The sequence below is a fragment of the Schistocerca cancellata genome, chromosome 1 (genome assembly GCF_023864275.1).
Source record: "Schistocerca cancellata isolate TAMUIC-IGC-003103 chromosome 1, iqSchCanc2.1, whole genome shotgun sequence".
Classification (NCBI taxonomy): domain Eukaryota; kingdom Metazoa; phylum Arthropoda; class Insecta; order Orthoptera; family Acrididae; genus Schistocerca; species Schistocerca cancellata.
In genome coordinates, this window is record NC_064626.1 from 258,289,846 (window position 1) to 258,308,312 (window position 18,467).

An 18,467-nucleotide genomic window follows, 5' to 3' on the forward strand; every position below is an offset into this window, starting at 1 on the left:
ATCGTTTGAGACAATGTCGATGATCAAACCATCATGTAGTAATACGACAAAATTTTCTACTAACGCAATTGAGGATTTCAGGTTTCCATTTAAGCTTTTTTACCTTCTCCTTCAGGGCCAAGAAGATCCACTGCACGTTGGATGGAATGATTTTACGTAGAATCTGATTTTTGCGGCATTCTTTAAAAGAAATTTTACAAAAGCCTAATTAGGGAATGGGGATTATGCCTGAATCGTTTTGTAGATGTACTAACCTTTGGTTGTCGATACTGCCTCTTGAGTTGCGAGAGACTATTAATTGTTCTTAACTATGAACGTACCTATTAAATCAGAGTGAAGCTGTTTCATCGTTTACTAGTTTAATTGATACATGTTTATATGCAGCGAGGCCGGCCGGTGTGGCCGAGAAGTTCTGGGCGTTTTAGTCTGGAACCGCTCTACCGCCACGGTCGCAGGTTAGAATCCTGCCTCGGGCATGGATGTGTGTGATGTCCTTAGGTTAGTTAGGTTTAAGTAGTTCTAAGTTATAGGGGACTGATGACCTCAGATGTTAAGTCCCATAGTGCTAAGAGCCATCTGAACCATTTTTCTATGCTACGAGACAGATGTTAGTTTTAAACTCATCACGGTTCTCCTACTCGTATCGATAGAAGGATTCATGATACCTTTTTATTTTGACAGCAGTGTGTTGGCAAATGTTTGTCTACTTCGCCAGACATTAGCCAATGGCCTTGCCACATTAGTAACACCGGTTTTCGCCCGATCACCGAAGTTAAGCAAAGTTGGGCCTAACTAGTACCTGGATGGGTGACCGTTCCGGGAAACTGGGTGCCGTTGTGTTTTAGGACACGTAAGTCGCCGAAGTGGCGTCCATTTGAAAGATTTGGATCAGGCCGTTGTACCACACGACATATATTTTATTGTACCAGACATTAAACTGTTCATTGGAAACCAGTGGATATTTCGAGGAAGTAGGTATCAGTTCATCATAGCCTAGTTTAATTCTATTTATACGTAAACACAGGGAAGCAGAGTATAGATCATGTATGCGTTTGTGGAATTACAAACAAAGAAAGGACAGGAAAAAAATGGTGCTGTAATAAAATGGAACACTTCACTTTTCTTTAATAGAGGCCTACGTATCCTGTTTACTTACGTCGAGTTACCTGGAAACGATTAGGGGTTTAATCTGTAAGGCTTGCCACTATGAATATATTCCAGTAAGTCTATGTGAATCTCATCAATGCTACAATTTTGTTACAATCCACATAGTATTGCGTAATTCGATAAGTTAAGTGAACTTTTGTAAATGAATCTATCAATGAGTGACCTATTTTAACCTTGTTTCTATTTCTGTTTTCTCTTTGTTTTTATTTATAAACTCTATATTGTTCATTAACCTTTTAGGGAGATGGTCGCGTGTATATTTTATATACAAAATAAGAACTGTTTTTGTAAGTATTTCAGTTTTATGAACATCATTTGCGTGCAAAATGTTTCATAAAGCGCTATATGAGAGCAGCGGTTTCTCTTCATTTAGCTGGAACGGGCTACGTGTCAAATTTATGTCGCTATAACTTCAATGAGAAGGTTGTAACTCCATTATAGCAACCTTGCGGGTCGTATCAAAACTGACTCAGCCAGAAAATTTTTTATGGCACAGATTGCACGTCTCTGAGCATTCTGTTATATCTACATTTGTCTTCGTATCAATAACTATGAATTATGTATCTGTTTATTAAGTTATGTGACGCGCCTTATCTATTCGGCTGTTTATAACATCCTCCTGAGATATTAAAATATTACTTGATTCGTTTCTTACTGTGATTATTTATGAGCCTTTCTTTCAAATCAAATTTTCTGTGGGACTTTTTCTCTTCAGTCTTCAAAGATATAGTCACATATGAGTATGACTAAAGGGATCTAACTAGTTCTTACTATGTGATGTTCATCTACCAGCCTCCAATATACAATCAGTATTGTTTCTTATGCACATTAACGTTACTCATAAGAAGTACGCAACTGAAACTGTTATTGATAAATATTTCCTTCTCCGTGGACGCATAAATCATTCGTTTTTGTTAATGTGCCCTCTGATCTACGGAAAGCCGCTGAGCGTGAACTGCCGGCCGGTGTGGCCGAGCGGTTCTGGGCGCTACAGTCTGGAACCGCGCGACCGCTACGGTCGCAGGTTCGAATCGTGCATCGGGCATGGATGTGTGTGATGTTAGGTTAGTTAGGTTTAAGTAGTTCTAAGTTCTAGGGGACTGATGACCTCAGAAGTTAAGTCCCATAGTGCTCAGAGCCATTTGAACCATTTTTTTTGAGCGTGAACTTTATTGTCATACATAGCAACTCAGAAAGCTACTGAGTGATTCACACAGCAATTATGTACTACGAAATGTCTTCAATTTTAGCGTTGCCTGAGTGCTTTTCCAGATCCATTCAAGCCTCGTGTTACGTTCCATCCAGTAGCATATACTTATTTCTATTCTTTACGTTGTAGAGGGTGTTAGGAGTACAAGTGTAGATACGAGGGGCGTTCAATAAGAACGGGACCCGTTTCTTTTCTGTAAGCAGGTTGGTTTTATTCAGGATTACAGTACACCCATTTTATTCCGCACTCTCCTGGCTTCAAAACCCTACTTCCAACATAATCTCCGTTCAAGTCGATGGCCTCACGCGACCTTGTCGGGAAGACCTGTGTGCCCCTATGGTACCACCCTACTGGTCTAAGTCAGAGCGAACATCCCGCTGCATTAATAACCTCCCAACTACCAACGTACTGCTTCCCGTGGAGGGTATCATTATTTGGGCGAAACAGATGGAAGCTGCAAAGCGCGTGATCTGAGCTGTAGGGTGGATGAAGAAGAACAGTCCAAAATAAAGTTATGACCTCTTCTCGGGTGTGCAGTCGTGTGTGAGGCCTTACGATGTCATGGAGGAGGAGAAATTCTTTTACATTTTTATGGCGGCGAAGACCTTGAAGTTGTTTATTTAGCTGCACAATTCTATGTAGCCGGCCGGCACGCGAGAAATCGGACAGGTTTACTCGACGTTATTGTGATAATGACAGACAGTTCACCTAACGACTCACCGTGCTTTTGTTCACTGCCAGGTCGCGCGTAGATATTCTACAAGTGCCTATGAATACCTTCGATGCTCTGGTATTCCTCCGAAAGAAACTCAAAAACATGTCTCTGTTTGGAATGCATCTCCGTCACCGACGGCATTTTGAGGGCTACGTAGAGCTCTGTCACCTATTGGATTTAGTGAAACTATAGTGGCTGAAGCAGGAATACTCCTAAATCGCACAACATAGTCCGTATTTTTTCAATCAAACTGGATGAGAAAAAGTTTGTTGCATTTCTTATTGAACACCCCTCGTATTTTTATTGTTGACTGAGGACAGTGTATTGAACAGCGTTACATTAGTATTTATTTCATTTGCAGAATAATAACTATAGCCATTAGGAGTAATGGCAAGAGGAAGTCACTGACTCTAATTTTCCCCTTGACAGAAGGTCAGATGTCGGAAGTGTGGACGTGTGTATTAAAATTGGTTAGGCTATACGGAGAGGCGTGGTGCTCTTTGTGGTGCAGTTACAACCGGGCGGTATACGTCAGGTAGTAAATTGTGTGATGTGCTATCGGAAAGACTGTTAACAAAAAATACTGAATTGGGCACTTATTATATTAATTATGGTACCAATGAACACAATATCTGCGCTTCTACCCCTGACATCCTGTGTACTGAATAAAACTGTAAGAAGAGGAATAACAAATATTCTACGTCTCGGAGTTGCACACAACTCATCTGAAGGCTAAACCCGTTGTATCTGATATGCAAAATAAGTGTTGTTTATGTAAGTATTCCAGTTTTATAAACACCATTTGCATGCAAAATGCTTCATGAAACGCAATATAGGAGCAGCTTTTTCTGTTCATTCGACAGGAACGTGCTGTTTTGCATTCTTTTGTTGACCGTATTAGCCTTGAAATACGTTATGCAAGAATGCCCGCTTTATACAGCTCTGGCTGGTATGAAAGGACTGAACTAATGTGACCTGAAGACATACACATACAGATATGAAACTAGCTACTGTCATGGGCCATATCAGAAATAATTTTCCATAAATAGGAGAATTATGCTCTGTGTAATGACCACTCTGTCGTTCTGTGCGGTGGGATATGCACTGGAAAGGCGCTGTTCCTGAAAGTCATTCCAGCATCAAGGACACAGCAGTAGGTTTAGGCACAAATTGAAAATATCTAAATCTTCATCTAAAATATAGACATATACTTATATTCTGCGAATCGCTATAAAATGTATGGCAGAGCACACTTGTCATATTAGCATGTGCCAAGCTTCACTTCCGTTTCATTGACAGATGGAAAGAAGAACGCTTGATGGTGCATCTCTGTGCCAGCTGTTTATTGAATAATTCTGTTGTCACTGTTTCTCCGAGATCGCCGAATAGTCAGACGAATATTCGTGGCTTCGGATCTGATAGCCGGTCTTTCAATTTGCTTATCAAGATATGCAAAATCAACTCTCTTCAAGTGCCGTCTGGTGGAAATTTCTCAGCGTCTCAGTTACAACATTTGCTATTTAAACAACAATGTGACCATTTACGACATCAAGTATGGCATAGTTTATATTTTCTCGCTCAGCCCAACCTCAGCTGACTCCTATGTGTTAAGTAAATACTCCTTAGGTAATTGTTTTTTCATTTATGAATAATTTTAACACTATATTTATCATGCCACCTTAAAACAACAATAAAATATGACTTATATGAAACAATAGAACATCACCAAAGCTTCAAAGAATTTCTTACGTTTCTAGTTCTTCCAAGATTTATTCACTATTGTCAGTATCTTTCACACATACATGCGCTCAAATTAGTTAGCTGACATTGTCGAAATTATTACCCAAAAATGACATTAACATCAGACGAATAGTCATTGCACACATTACATGCATCCTTTCAGCTGACGTAATCAAAATAATACCTATACCTTTCAATTAGATTCATTATTTCCTTCTTTTTTTATTTTATTTTATTTTATTTCATTTTTTTAAGAAACTGAGGCAGCATTTCTCCGACACTTTTGCTCTTATACGACGATCATGGAATGCTAAAGGAATATCATTTTATGACATTCGTTGCTGATATCTTTGTGTACTCATTTAGCTAGATCTGTCATATTCATTTATATTTTGGATTTTGTTATGTAATCCTCGGATTTATCGGCTACGTTTAACTTAACAATAGGAGTTTTTCTCTTCAAGCTTACAAAGGGAGGGTCTGACATGTGGATAACCAATTTCGATCAAGTTTCGTAAGGATGATGTATACTGAAAGTGAAGGGACACTTGTTTCGACCTTCTGCTACACAGTCCATAGTTTTTGAAAAAATCGTAGTCCAAGTTGATGACGGAAAATCGTATTTTTAGTGCTGTGCATGGAAATATCGTCTACCAACAAATATCTTTTATTAATATAATTTGGGAGCCAAAGTTAACAATGTTCGACTTATTAATCTTTTTGTGTTTTCATTTAGTACGTATGATATCCGCCATTCTACGTGTCTGGCAGAGCGAGGTCGGCGGTTGAGCGGTCAAGGCGATAGACAAATAAATTGCTGGTTCGTGTACAATTCTTGGACATGGTTTTTTTCATTCGATATTTTTAATGTTATATCTGGCGATGTTCTGGTAATCGGAGTCCTTTAATTACGCTTCTTCAAGTAAGCCATCGGGAGGTATATTTCACTCACTATTATAACAGAAAATCACCTAAGAACGCGTAATGAATACAATATTTACCGTGACCAGCGCTTTACTTAACTTATGGTAAATCTCAGTGTCGGACACCCTTGTATTCTAAATTTAATAAATCGTTCCTTATTGCGTTAATTTCGGACGTAGCAGCCAAAGGTATAATTTCGTTGCAATCCAGTGATATAGTGATAGCTGTCTCTGCAATACGATTAACTCTCTTACGATCTTGGAACGTTATTTCTTACTATCCCTATTACTTCATTTCTTTCTTTTTAAATCCTTGAAATAACCGTTAAGTGAGTAATGAAGTTAATACCTTTGTCTTTTCTTTAGTGAAGTCTAATTAAATGTTTTTATCTAAATATTAATTTTCAAATCGTTGTAAAATCTCAATATGACATTGATGTTTTAAATCTAGCTCAGACCTGGAATAACTTACATACACTATGTGATCAAAAGTATCCGGACACCCCAAAAATTTGCGTTTCTCATATTAGGTGCATTGTGCTGCCACCTACAACCAGGTACTCCATATCAGCGACCTCAGTAGTCGTTAGACAGATTGAGAGAGCAGAATGGGGTGACCCGCAGAATTCACGGACTTCGAACTTGGATGTCACTTGTGTCATACGTCTGTACACGAGATCTCCACACTCCCAAACAACCCCATGTCCACTGTTTACCATGTGATAATGAAGTGGAAACGTGAAGGGACACGTACAGCGCAAAAGCGTACAGGCCGACGTCGTCTGTTGACTGACAGAGACCGCCGACAGTTGAAGAGGGTCGTAAAGTGTAATGGGTAGACATCTATCTAGACCATCACACAGGAATTCCAGACTGCATCAGGATCCACTATAAGTACTATGACAATTAGGCTGGAGGTGAGAAAACTTGCATTTCATGATAGAGCGGCTGCTCAAAATCCACAAATCACGCCAGTAAATGTCAAATAACGCCTCGCTCGGTGTAAGGAGCGAAAACACTGGACAACTAAACAGTGGAAAAACTTTGTGTGGGGTGACGAATCACGGTACACAATGTGGCGATCCTATAGCAGGGTGTGGGTGCGGCGCATGTCCGGTGAACGTCATCTAAGAGCGTGTGTAGTGCCAACAGTAAAATTCGGAGGCAGTGGTGTTATGGTGTGGTCGTGTTTCTCATGGAGGGGGCTTGCATCCCTTGTTGTTTCGCGTGGCACTATCACAGCACAGGCCTACATTGGTGTTTTAAGCACCTTCTTGTTTCCGACTGTTTAAGAGCAATTCGTAGATGGCGATTGCATCTTTTAACACGATCTAGAACCTGTTCATAATGCTGTTCATAATGCCGTGGTGCAATGGTTACACGACAATCATATCCCTGTAATGGACTGGCCTGCACAGTGTCCTGACCTGCTTCCTATAAAACACCTTTGGGATGTTTTGGAACGCCGACTTCTTCACAGGCCTCACCGACTGACATCGATACCTCTCCTCAGTGCAGCACTCCGTGAAGAATGGGCTCCTATTCTTCTGGAAACTTTCCAGCACCTGACTGAACGTATGACAGCGAGAATGCAAGCTGTCATCAACGCTAAGTATGGGCCAACACCATACTGTATTCCAGCATTACCTATGTTTTCAGCCAGGTGTCAGGATACTTTTGGTCACATAGTGTATCTTTGGAAGGATGGCTTGCAACTACTTTGCATCACTGTAGGTTTTTATTATTTAAGCCACCTGCATATCTTTAAGGGGATTCTTTCCTTTCCATCGTAAAATTAGAGTTGGAACTGAGATATCACTTTGACTTTTCTTTATTAGGATCTAATTATTACCTCAGATACATCTTTCATGTGAACGAGTAACATTGAAAAAATCTAACCCCCCATATGGGATAATATTAATGGATCTTGGACATCTACCAAGCAGGTTTAGGATAATAAAGAAGAGTATTGCAAAGAATATCTGTACACGTCGTCAAGTGTGTTCCGATGTCAAGAACGATTTAAAATTCTCGGTGAACTCAACAGGATATTAAATAATGTCGGTATTACATATTGATTAATCTCAAACTTCTGGAAGCTGAAGTTAAAATGAGAATCAAGAAACACATTAAATTCTTCAATCTCGATTAATTAGAACCGGGGTACAGTTAGGGCAGTAAAGTAAACACATTGGAGTCCCGAAAATTCTACTTCGACTATCCCCGAATGCAGGCACGATGGAGTAAACGATTTTGATACAATTTGTAACCTCTGCCACACACTGTATGGTGGCTTCCAGAGTACCCAAGTACAGACATACACAGATTTCGCTAGAATTTCGTTGGGTAAAATTATGTCACAGAACGTTTCATTACTTACACGGTTCTAAGTTTATAACTAAAGCTATTAAATAATTCATCTTTCTTTGTCTCTGTCCTGGCCTTTCTCCGTTTCTTCACAAGGTCGGCTGTTGTTCTGAGTTTGCCATTGTTAGTGGTAGAGGATGACAGGATGCCCATTATGACACCACGATGTATGTCCCTCAAATCAGCTGATACAGCTCATTTGCTCGTTCTTCTCCTTCTTTTACTACTGCTACTGCTACTGCTATTACTACTACTACTAATGCTACTACTACTTAGTGTTCTACCTTACGTCGCTGAAAGGTTACTTTGTACTGGTAACATCACGGATGGATGGCGTTCCTGCCGTCACAATCGTCCAAGGAAGGAACGTGGTATGCATCACCTGTCTGTGGGATGTGGAAACGTTCATATGTCCGTTACTGCGTCTGAATGGCTGTTTTATGATGTTTCCTGAACCCGGCGATTACAAATGTACATCCGCCTCTGCTTCTACTCTGCAAGCCTACGCACACTGCGCATCAAAAACTTTTGTGTCACTTCGGTTCCGAGAGTTCCGGAACCCGTATAGAAAATTGGGCCACAAACCAACATAAACAACATTTCCACCCCCCTCTAATATTCATGAAAACCATACATTTCATGTTGTACCACCATACAGCGAGACCTTCAGAGTTGGTGGTCCAGCTTGTTGTACACACTAGTACCCCTAATACCCCGTAGCACGTCCTCCTGCATTGAGGCAAGCCTGTATTCGTCGTGGCATACTATCTACAAGTTCTTCAAGGCACTATTGGTCCAGATTGTCCCACTCATCAACGGCGATTCGGCGTAGATACCTCAGAGTGGTTGGTGGGTCACGTCGTCCATAGACAGCCCTTTTCAATTGATCCCAGGCATGGCGATTGGGTTCTTGTCTGGAGAACATGCTGACCATCAGAGTGCCGAGGATACGAGTTTTCGGGCATTACAAGTCACCAAGGAAACGCTATGGCCGAATGTCTTCAATTAAAGATCGAGAGCAGCTTGCTTTGGTCGAGCGATGTCGTTATCCTGGAGGAAGTCATTCACAAGATGTGCACGATGGGAACGCGAAATGTCGTCCATGAAGACGAATTCCTCGCCAGTGTGCTGCCTAAATGGTTGTACTATCTACCGGAGGATGGCATTCATGTGTCGTACAACCGATAAGGCGCCTTGCATGACCATCACAGACATATGTCGGCACTACATAGTGCCACCCCCAAAATCAGGGAACCTCCACCTTGCTGCAGTCACAGGACAGTGTATCTAAGGCGTTCAGACTGATCGGGTTGCCTCCAAACACGTATTCAACGATTGTCTGGCTGAAGGCATATGCGACGCTCATCGGCGAAGAGAACGTGATGCAAGTCTTGAGCGGTCCATTTGCCATGTTGTTGGATCCAACTGTACCACGCTGCATGGTGTCGTGGTTTGCAAAGACGGACATCACATTGGACGTCGACAGTGAAGTTGCGCATCATGCAGCCATTTTGAGTTGTAACACGATGTCCTGTGGCTGCACGAAAAGCATCATTCAACATGGTGTCGTTGCTGTCAGGGTTCCTCTAAGGCATAATTCGTAGATATCGACATCAAATGCAGTAGTAGCCCTTGGGTAGCGTGAGCGAGTCATGTCTCTGTATCTCCTCCAAACAACATCGCTTTGGTTCACTCTGAGACTTCTGGACACTTCCCTTGTTGAGAGCCCATCCTGGCACAAAATAACAATGCGGACGCGATCGAACCGCGGTATTGACCGTCTAGGCATTGTTGAACTGCAGGCAACACGAGCCGTGTACCTCCGTCCTAGTAGAGTGACTGGAGCTAATCAGGTTTCGGACCCTCTGTGTAACATGCATGAATGTTTACATCTTCGGGAAGCTTTAGCGACATCTCCGAACAGTCAAACGGACTGTCTGTTATACAAAATCCACAATCAACGACTATCTTCAGGAGTTCTGGGAACCAGGGCGATGCAAACCTTCCTTTGATGTGTGTTTTATTCAACTGCTTTCCCGTTCCACTCTCAAACAGAGTGAGGGAATTATGACTGTCTATATGCCTCCTTCCGATCTCCAGTTTCTTTTATCTTACAGGTCATTTCGCGAAATGTACTTTGGCGGCATTAGAATCGTTCTGCAGTCGGCATCAAATGACGGTTCTCTAAATTTTATCAGTAGTGTTCCTCGATAAGAATGTCGCTTTCCATCCAGGGATTCCCACTTGAATTGCCGGCCGAAGTGGCCGTGCGGTTAAAGGCGCTGCAGTCTGGAACCGCAAGACCGCTACGGTCGCAGGTTCGAATCCCGCCTCGGGCATGGATGTATGTGATGTTCTTAGGTTAGTTAGGTTTAACTAGTTTTAAGTTCTAGGGGACTAATGACCTCAGAAGTTGAGTCCCATAGTGCTCAGAGCCATTTGAACCATTTGAACCCACTTGAATTCCCGAAACATAACCGTAATGTGAGGCGTGTTCATTAAGTAATGCAACATATTTTTTCTGATCTCTCTACGCAAAGCACGCTGCTCTCGATCTTTAATTGAAGACAGTCGACCACAACGTTTCCTTGTTGACTTGTTATGCCCGAAGACTCGTATCCTCGTCACTCTCTGGACACTTTGTGTCTCACAATATTGAATTTCAAAGGACTCCCGACATGTAATGCCCAATGCTTCTAGCTCCAAGTACCATTCTGCATTTAAAACTATCATACGGCCTTAATCATGTAGGAAAGGTTTTCATATGAATCACCTGAGTACCAACGACACTACGGCCAATGCCCTGCCCTTCTGTACCTTGTGTACGTGTTAGTAACAGCATCTCTCTCATGACTTTCTCCACCGCATAGTTTTAAATCATTGTATTTTCTGATACTGACAACTGTCACCGAGAAAGACGCATCTGTGCAGGTGCTAGATTTTATTTTTTATGCTAATTAATTAAATACTGCTAACAAAAATTTTAAGTCCTTTTATACATGCGGAACACTACTTAGAAATTTCATACACGAAGAAAGTAGAAAAACAACTTTATATATGCAAATTGTTTGACTTCCAACCATGACACAAGAGTAGGAAACGTGGTGGTTGGGAAATCCATGTCAAATCCTATCTTGATAACAGATAGGGACTGCTCAAGAGAGTTTCCAATAGGTAATGAAGCTACTATCAGTAACAAATGATGCCAAATGGTCCTCTCATAGTCACCCACATAGTAGAAGTGAGTCTGGCTAATCTAGAAACCGATGAAAATTTAAAAAGGAAATTAATTTTCTAAGAAGATGACAAACAATATCTTTTCCTTAATTGTTCACAGAACGATTCCTAATTAAGGTATAATTATTTTTGGGGAGGAGACGTTTCACCAATCAAAAATTTAACAAAAAGGATTTAGGAGGCATCACACATTCGAAACCTTGAACTTTTCAATTGTATTATTTCGCAAATCTTGAACACAGGCGACACAGGCAGGTTCCACATTTCTAGATTTACAGAAATGAGTTTGACAGCGAAAGTCATTGTTGATTTATCGAAAAGGTAGAAACGTGAGTGGTTGAAAAAATATTTGACTTAGAGGATCCAGTAAGCTGTCCAGGAAAGGAAATGCCCACTGTTACTCGACTGTCGATGGGATCCGAAATACATACGAAAAGCAACACCAGACGCATTTCGCTTTATTGAGGTAAAGCATCATCAGTGGTCTGTAATTAAGTTACCTACATTCTGATTTGCTTTTATATCGAAAAACAGTTCGTTAGGAATAAATTGATTTTTACTTACGGTGTTTTTCGGTTGATTTCAAGCTTGTATCGGGAAATGCCGTCTGCTTGCCCATCGTAGTTTTTCTGCGTAGACATTGATTTTTTTGGTCTAATTTTTAGACGTTCTGCAGTGTCCAACGCAGAAAAACAACGATAATTTTGGTCTAATTTTTAGATTTTGTGCAGTGTCCAACCCAGAAAAAGAACGATTTACCAGCAGACGACATTTCCCAATGTAAGCGAGAAATCAACAGAAAATCACCGTATGTTCAAATCAATTTATTCTTAATGAACTGTTTTTCGATCAAAAAGCAAATCAAAATGTAAATAACTTAATTACAGACGTCTGATGATGCTTTACCTCAATAAAGCGAAATGTCTCTGATGAGAAAAAGCATTTTTGTAGTTGCAATGACAGAACAAAAATAACCTCAAGAATTGTAAAGCAACTACAGAGACTATGGCCACACAAATGAAAAAAAAACCAGTTTTGTGTAATTTACAAGAAATTTCAATTCAAAATGGACGTGGCCCAGTTTGATTTCCATAAAGGGTTTGGAACTCGTCAAGCACTCATCTCCTTACCTGCCCAGATGGGTCTCTCGCTACTGTCCCCAAACACTGGCGATGTGTGGCCCTGTCACTACCCGGCCGTTCGCGCAAAACACCTTTCTTCTTCTCTTCCCTGGCCATGATTTCACCACCTCATACCTTCCAAGGGACATTCCACGTATACTCCTCGTTCCCTCTACAGCGCTCGCTCTCCTCTGATGCAACCTTGTCAGCCTCTACACATACTGTAATTACTGCAGCTAGCTGGAAAGGCAGTTGGAACATACACTGACTGAAAAAAAGAAACACCAAGAAAAGTTGTGAGACATGAACGAAACTTTCTACCTCTGAAGAATGATGTCTATTCGAATTTCGCGCCATCCGCATAAGAGTGGCGGTAATAGTGTCACTTTTAGGATGAAAACTAAGTTTCGTTTAAATGCACTCTGTAACGGCCGGGAGCGTTAGTTAGCTTCGAGATTGGACCTGGTGAGTTGATGTGAGAGGATGTCTTTCAGGAAAAGAAGATACTACTATCAACACCTCACTGAGTTTGAACGGGATCGTGTAACAGGGCTATGGAAAGCTGGAATGATTGCGGGCAGTAATGATCACGAGGTTCAAATGGTTCAAATGGCTCTGAGCACTATGGGACTCAACTGCCGAGGTCATTAGTCCCCTAGAACTTAGAACTAGTTAAACCTAACTAACCTAAGGACATCACAAACATCCATGCCCGAGGCAGGATTCGAACCCGCGACCGTAGCGGTCTTTCGGTTCCAGACTGCAGCGCCTTTAACCGCACGGCCACTGCGTCCGGCTGATCACGAGGCTATACGACCGTAAGTAGACAGTGCTCCAGACAACCATATCACACTACCGAGAGGAAATACCACCATGTTCAGCATATGGGTCTGGTGCGTCGCACAGAATCTGCAGCAGCAGTTTGAGCGCCAGTTGGCACACTCGAACTGTTACAAATCGGTTACTTCAAGGACAGCTCCGAGAAGGAGAACCTGTAGCCTGTATTTCACTGATTCCAAACCACAACCAACTGCGATTACAGTAGTGTCAGACTCTTGAGTTCTTACTCATTAGAGTACAGGATGGAGATTTGTTGTGTTTTCTGATGACAGCTGGTTCTGCTTCGGTGCCACTGACGGCCGTGTGCTGGTGAGAAGGTGACCATTTGAGGGCCTGCAGTCAACCTATCTGCACGGTAGACACTATGGGCCTACACCTGGAGTTATGGTGTGGAGTCCCACGCACCATGACAGCAAATTTGTATGTCAGTCTAGTGTGCTGCCATTCATGAACAGCATTCCACGATGTGTTTCCCAACAGGATAACGCTCGTCCACATACCGCTGTCGTAATCCAACATGCTCTATAGAGTGTCAATATGTTGCCTTGGCCTCCTCGATTGCCAGATCTTGGTCCAGTCGAGCACATTTGTGGGGTCATCAGATAACAATTCCAGCGCCATCAACAAACAATATTAACCGTCCCGTATTGATAGACTAAATGCAACACCATGCATCCCACTAACTGACATCCGGCACCTGTACAATACAGTGTATGCAAGTTTGCATGCATGCTTGCATTCTGGCGGTTACATCGGCTATTATTTTACCAGCATTTCATATCTGCAATGGCTTATCTCGCACTTACATTAACCTGTGATCTTAGAATGTTAAGCTGCACGGGGTAGCCATGCGGTCCGAGGCGCCTTTCCGCGGTTCGTGCGGCTCCGCCTGTCCGACGTTCGAGTCCTCCCTCGGGCATGGATATGTGTGTGTGTGTGTGTGTGTGTGTGCGTTATCCTTAGTCTAAGCTAGTTTAAGTTATATTAAGTAGTGTGTAAGCCTAGGGACCGATGACCTCAGCAGTTTGATCCCATAGGAACTTACCAAAAATTTACAAATTTAGAATGTGAATCACTTACTTAGGCAAATGTATTCAAGAAATTTCAGTACTCTGCGTTAATTTTCTTTTCCATCAGTGTGAAAGCTCAAAGATTTAGTACTGCAAGCGCAATCACTATCCTATAGCTCCTCCAAATTCACTGTGCAACTGTCGAGTTTTGTTGTTATGAACGTACTAATTCGTCCCATCATCTGTTGGGTCCTGAGACGTGGCTAGCCGGAATGGTTACTCATCTCTCAATATAGATACAGTAGAGATAATACAGCGCAGATATGACTGTCGATGGGTACTCATGTATCATTGACCAGCGTGGCCGGCCGGAGAGGCCGAACGGTTAAAGGCGCTACATTCTGGAACCGCACGACCGCTACGGTCGCAGGTTCGAATCCTGCCTCGGGCATGGATGTGTGTGATGTCCTTAGGTTAGTTAGGTTTAAGTAGTTCTCAGTTCTAGGGGACTGATGACCACAGATGTTAAGCCCCATAGTGCTCAGAGCCAATTGAATCCAGCGCAGTAAAGAGGTCATTTGTTTGTCAACACTTTAGAGACCGAAGTTGCAGTCTTCTCTAAGAGAAGAATACGAGAAACCTAGTCAATAAAAGTGTAATAAATAACATAGAACAAGTACCCTCCTCGAAATACTTGAGCACTATGATCGATGAACAGGATGATTGCGAGAAGATCAGATCTGAAGTAGAACAGGCCAGGAGTCTATTTGTTAGCATGTTAGCATGAAAGAACTCCTTATCATATTGGATTTCAGTCTTCGTCAAAGAAAATGGATGATTCGTTGCTACAAATTCTGCTTTCATCTCTACGGGTGCGAAAAGCTGGACCATTGACCAGTATCTTGAGAAAAGAACGGAAGCTTTTGAAATGTATCTGTATCGTTGTCTCTCACAGGAAAAAGCAAAACGAACTATTGCTCACCATAAAAAAGGAAAACTCAATATCTAGAACCCATTAAAAGAGGCAAAGGAAACTAGATTGTACAACTAATCATTGAAAGAAAATACAACGAAAAAGATCTGACTGAAGCGACATTCGCATACGCTACAACTGCACATCAGAGGATCCTTTCATATTACAAGGTCACGCTCAGAGCTGCCTACGTCAACTAAGAATCTCTGTCAGGAGAAAGCAACTTAAGAAGAAGAAATGCTGTGAATCGCTGCTTGTATCAAACGCTGCTAAATGGTAAGTATTTGTAGTCAGTGTGAGTATAAAAGCAGTAGCTGTACCGTACAACATTAGTGATACGCCTCTGACTAAAGTAACAAACATACAAGAACTGAGATGATTACAACGAAAGCAGTTCTAGGGAAGACAGTATATTCTGTTCCTATACGTGACGGTGTGCAAAGCTACAGTGCGATATCTTTGAGAGTGCTACTAAGAATTGCGACTCTCAGAAACTAGGGTTGGAGGAAAGAAGGAAAACACACTACATAAAAATTCATGGATGTTATATAGATAAGAAAGCAACTTGTTCACCTAGTACGTCGTTGTTTTGAGTGTGTACTGAAGTCTAACATGAGAAACTGGGGTACAAGCGACGCTCCACATCGAAGTATGTTGGCCAAGTTTAGACAGCCAATATTCGAGATAAACTTTTAAATGAGTCTACCTCCTCTAGTGAAACAAGATAAGAATTATTACGGCACTTATGGTGGAACAGAAGCGTACAGGCTGATATCTTTACCGTTTTCGGTTCGCGAGCGGAACAAGGAAGGGAGAGATAAATAGCATAATAAAATACGTTACAGCACGCACTTATAATGCTATCTACAAACTATTTGTGCATATAAAATGCTTCCACAGTCTGTTTTTCAAATGCGAAAGTATATTATGCGTTCGCTGAAGATGAAGAAATCCTCATCAAATTCTTTCTCGCCCATAGCCACATTTACTACTTACGCTTTAACATGTAGATTCATTTTTACGTTTGAATAATAGACTTAACGCTTACAGGAAGGAAATGACACCTTTCTGGACTACACGAAAGTGAGTATTTATAATGTTTAACTTCTCGATTCAAGTTTAACTTCCCATCATTCGTCAATCATCTGCTGTCAACCATCATACACCTCGCCTCACCCATCACTCCTCAACAGTTTCCCATCACCTGTTGCCCTTATCACCTCTCTACCGTTATCTGTATGACGGTACTGCGTAAATCAAATGAAAAAAGAAACGGTGCTGTGACGCTTATTCAGTTTGTGATATCCTATGCACTTCCACGGACGATACTTGATGTAAGTCTCGTTACGTGAATATTACTTGTTGGGGAGTAAACACAATTGACAAGATGCGGTGTTTAGCGATCACCGTGTATTAATATCGTCATGACTAAAAGGTGGATAAATATTCTAGCAAGCTACATCTCGTCCAAGAGAGAGGTCATGGGACGAACTAGCATGTTCATAACAATTAAACTCTACAACTGCTCTCGCAATTTAAAGGAGGGGTATGACAATGATTGCTATGGCAATATTAACTCTCGGTGCTTTACATTCTGAGTGGATTTCCTGGATTCTGTAGTAATTATGTTTAGAGGTGGACAATCTAGCATTAGGGGAGAGTGAGCTCGAGAGGGAGAGGGAGGAATGCGCTGGGGACGTACGAGGTGCTGACCTTCCGAGCCACAAAGTGAGGAAGAGTGGAGTGAAGCCCCCCCCCCCCCCTCCTGGGTTCTTCATCCATAACTTGCCAGCTGTACCATTCGCCCACAGGTGGTTAGAGGGAAGAACTTGCCCGGTGGTGAGAGGAATTTCAGAGAAGTGGTGTCGATATTTCTGTCTTTGCAGAAGAATAGGCTCCAGCTGCAGACAACATCTCTACAAAGCGTAACCAAAACACCAACGAGTATGACTTTATTGCATATTTGATGGCCCGCAAAGCTGACATCAAACGAGCAGGACGGTTTTTTCCTTATTGTTAACCACAGTGGCGAAAATACGGTGGCACGGAAAACACGATCGTACACTGGGGTTGGTATGTGTTGTAGGACCTGAGCCCAACTTTTTAGATTGTGTGTGGAGTGGCAACGCTGTTGATTGGGAGAATAATTTTATGGAGCCGCTGGAGGAATAATGAAAAACGATAAAAATAGTGGCCAGTACTGGCTGTAGTTTCAGTGACTGGTCGGGTAATTGTAGGCGCACGGAAAACAGCCGTCAGACAAAGACGAGTAGCGTTTTTAATCAGGAGTGAGCATTTAGCCGGAGGAGACAAGAGAACACGGAATTAGGCTAGAGAGACAGGGCGAGAGGAGACTTGAAACGCAGACAGACACAACTGCTGCTCGACGCCGGCCACCTCTGACTCCAGTAAGGACACGTTGCAGCGATAGCAAAATTTGGCTGGATAGGTGTGTTGACTTGTTGACTTTATAGAAGCATGAACCCTCGATTGGTCGCTCTGCCCCAGTAACATGCTTGGCTTCGGTTAAAGGTTATCCCTAGCCTTGGAACTATTGTTTAAATTTACGATAGGATAACGATGACAGAAAATCGGCGTTATCTAATTACGGTTCCAGTCCACATCAGGGCCTTGCCAAAAATAAGATATATTAATTTGACCACCTAGTTATTACTTGACACAGAACTGCTGATAATTAATGTTTAATTCCTTCAATATTTAAGATGCCAGTTCTGGAATAAATTATGACTATACTGTACGGTACTTCTTGATTTTCCTATCCTTGTTAATAAAGCCCACATCCAAAGGCAGAATTAATAGAAAACTGATTGAGACCCACTCAGGATACAATGCTCAGGACCCCATAGCCGAATGTCTTCTTAGAATACTGTTGCACAGCTTAGCTAATTAGCACTGGCTTCTGAGGCGGGATGTGACTGCGCAGCATTGTTGGTCAGTTGAAAGCCTGGTGAGCTCGAGGGTTCTCTAATGACATGTGAATCTAAATACATCTATAATGCGATCTGCTAGCTCAATTCTGTATACTAAGTGAATCTAAATACATCTATATTTCTGTCTGCTAGCTCAATTCTGTGTACTAGCTGAAAGCACATTCAGCTGGCCGAAGTGGCCGTGCGGTTCTAGGCGCTGCAGTCTGGAACCGC

General features: G+C 41.9%; 1 protein-coding gene and 1 pseudogene across 1 annotated transcript in view; one reads left to right on the forward strand and one right to left on the reverse strand.

Moving 5' to 3' along the window:
- Positions 1–18,467, reverse strand: part of LOC126168597 (prolactin-releasing peptide receptor-like) — a 493,078-nt gene that overhangs the window by 356,277 nt on the left and 118,334 nt on the right. The window lies entirely within an intron of this gene.
- Positions 722–840, forward strand: LOC126104102 (5S ribosomal RNA; annotated as a pseudogene).